The following is a 3,648-nucleotide window of genomic DNA, read 5'->3' on the forward strand; positions in this document are numbered from 1 at the left end:
TTTAAACCTTAGGACACACAGTCCCGGACACCCAGTCCTGAACACGCAGCTCAGGACACCAAGTCCTCACCGTATTCTCCTTGAGCTAAGGTCACATAGTCCTCGCCCAATCACTCTGGTAAGTCTTCAAGGTAGCTCCCAAACCTTCACAGACTTCGTTCACTAGCAATCCACAATGTCTCTTGGATGCTCTGAACGCGACGCCTAACCGTCTGGAGGATTCACAGTCCTCAAGTGTAATAAGTCTTCAGATCACACAGACAAGAAGACTCAAGTGATGCCCAATTTACTCTGGCTCTGGGTGGTTAGGGCTTTTCTCCTCACTAGGAATTTTCTCTCAAAGGCTTCGAGGTGGGTTGCTCTCAAACGACAAAAGTCGTGCACTGAAATCTGAGCAGCCAGCTGTTTATGGTTGTAGGGGGTGGGCTATTTATAGCCGCTTGGCAACCCGACCTGATTTGTCCGAAATGACCCTGGGTCACTAAGGAACTGACACGTGTCTCAACGGTCTGATTTCAAACTCTCATGGAAACTTTACTTGGGCTACAAGCAAAGCTGACTTGTCCGGCTCTGGACAAGATTCGCTCTCATTGTCTTCACTCGAAGACATAGGTTTTGGTTTAGGCATCACTTCAGTCATTCTGACTGGTTCTCCTGGACCCCACTTAACAGTACGGTGGTTCCTATCACTCAACACGAAATAAAAAGAACTACGAAAGATCTATGTCTTTGAGCTCCATAGGATTCATAACGTGTCTTCTTTGGTCATAGTCTTCAAATTGAATATCTTCATATATCACCTTTGACTTCAATGTCTTCATATATTTTTGGGGGTCATCTCTGGTAGTAAAACCGAATCAATGAGGGACTTCTACCTGTGTTATCCTGCAATTCTCACGAACACATTAGTCCCTCAACTAGGTTTGTCGTCAATACTCCGAAACCAACTAGGGGTGGCACTAGATGCACTTACAATATGTAATATCTCAACTTGTGCAAACAGGGATCTTCTTTAAAGATACCATATATTTTAGTGGAACTGCACAAGAAGATGTTGGAAACATTAAACTAATCGAGGAGTATATAGTAAGCATGGCCACCACCGTAGATAGAAACAGATGGTTCCGGAGAAGTGCTTCATCTGTATGATCTACACAATAAGCCTCCTGACAAAGGTTGGTACTCGCCCATTGATTTCATCCATATGATTGAGCTTTGTGATCTCTATTGGTGTTGTGCTACTGTTTAGATACTGTCATGAAAAAGTGGTATTGTCCTTGAGAAGTGCTTCATCTATGCTGTTTTAAATATTTCCTTTCCTTTTTTTCGAAACAGGGATGCTAGCATTTAGTAGTCCTCTTGTCTTTGCACAACAGGATCATCTTCCTCTGAAGAAGAATATGGAGTACGTGAAGTGACTAGTTCCGATTGTGCCAGGATGAAGAAGCCTTATCTATCTTCTCATCAGAAGGAGCAGTTGAAGGATGGTTACATTACTCCCCACAAGACCAAACTAACTTCAGCTCAGAAGGACTGACAAATCTCCATTTTTTTGCTGTGATGCGCGAGTACAATGTTGTTCTAGGATTCTTTGTGGTGAGTTCCATTTTTCTAAAAGTGTGCTCTACATGGACCATGTATGTGCCTGTTGAAACTGTCAATTCATAGTACAGTTTGCTTTATACTAATCACTTTTTTGTATTTGTGCAAACAGGGGTCCTCAGCTTGATTCAATGGGAACTGCACAAAATGTTCATGAATACATCAAATCATTCATTTCCACCACAAGAAAGGAGGTGCCAATAAGTTCAAGGTGTTGCAACATATAAGGGCGAAATCATACAAGCTACGCGCGAATTTGGTTGATTTTGGTGGAACTGCACAAAAAGAACAGCTGGTTTATTTAGCATGAGGTGCCATGTCAATGTCCGAACTGATGGCAAACCCTGCCCATTCCACAATCATAGGCATTTGATATTTTGGAATAGGACAACCTTGTCAAATTTTGCTCATTGATTTTAGCAAGACATGTGTTTGATATTTTCGAATGGGACGCCCTTTGCTGTCAGCAGCGTCGATCAATTTTTTTCTTTATTCTTTAGTTGTGAAGTAAATATTGCCTCTGACATGTGAGTCGCTGAGATGCATAATCATCGATTGTTTTGAATGTTCTCTATGAATTGCCATGCCTGTGTGTTTGATTGCAATGTACAGAAATGCTAAAAAGCTGCTCAAACTCTTTGTACTCCTTCTGTTCCTTTTTACTTCGCACATTGTGAAAGTGCATACTTTTTTTGTATAATATTGGTCAAAGTAGAGATACTTTGATTGTAGACAAAACTTGTATGCAGACTAGAAAGGACCAGAGGGAGTACATGTGAAACTGCTGCAAACAAGGTGATCACCCAGGGAATAATGCTAGTACGTATTGTTTTGCATGTTCATCCAATGCCAGTGATACAAGAATTCGAACTAATCGAAATAAATTCATTCATACATGGTCGGATTTCATATAAACATGTCGGATTTCATTACATTTCATACATTCTTCAACTAAAAAGGGGTGCGCTGGAGGTATAATTAATTAACCAAAGCTACCCACCTGTGTCCCGCTGAGCCGAACAGAAGCTTCAGTGACCTAACTGCAGGTGCAGTTGCATAACTGACATGTGGCCTGTTGGGCCCACGTGTCAGTCAGCCAACTGCACCAACAGTTAAGTAGAAGCAGCGTTCTTCTCCAGCGCAACTCTTCGACTCCACGTCGCCGCCAAGAAGCTAACCGGCCGTCAATGGTCAACCCGCCTAGCTTGGCTTCAACCGGAGGGTAGCAGCGGTGGCCTTACTTGGACCCGAGCGGCGGCGACCTACCGTGTTCTACTCTTCCTCGTTTACTGTGTGGCGCGGCCTCGTTGGCAGCGGGGCGAGGCCTCGGCGAAGCTGGCGATGTCCTCTGTCTCATTGCCGGCAGGGTGGGGCCTCGGCTGAGCCGGCGATGTCCTCTGCCTCGTTGTTGGCGAGGCGGGGCCTCGGCAGAGACGGTGGTGTCCTCTGCCTCGTTGTTGGCATCGAGGGGCCTCGCCGGAGCAGGGCCTCGTCGACGCCAGTGGAGCGGGGGCTCATCGGAGCCGGCATTGTCCTCTGCCTCGTCCTCGGTCTCGCCAAATGCTACCTCTTGAGCACTGCGTTGGATTTCCCCGAAGAGGAGAGGATGATGCAGCAAAGTAGCGTAAGTATTTCCCTTAGTTTTTGAGAACCAAGGTATCAATCCAGTAGGAGGCTACACGCGAGTCCCTCGTACCTACACAAAAACAATAGCTCAATGCAACCAACGCGCTTAGGGGTTGTCAATCCCTTCACGGTTACTTACGAAAGTGAGATCTGATAGAGATGATAAATAATATTTTTGGTATTTTTGGTATAGAGATGCAAAGTAAAAAGTAAAAGGCAAAGTAAAAAGAAAAGTAATAATATAGTGATGGAGATTGATATGATGAGAAAGAGACCCGGGGGCCATAGGTTTCACTAGTGGCTTCTCTCAAGAGCATAAGTATTCTAAGGTGGCTGAACAAATTACTGTTGAGCAATTGACAGAATTGAGCATAGTTATGAGAATATCTAGGTATGATCATGTATATAGGCATCACGTCC

This window comes from Triticum urartu, chromosome 7 (assembly GCF_003073215.2).
Source record: "Triticum urartu cultivar G1812 chromosome 7, Tu2.1, whole genome shotgun sequence".
NCBI classification, from domain to species: Eukaryota; Viridiplantae; Streptophyta; class Magnoliopsida; order Poales; family Poaceae; genus Triticum; species Triticum urartu.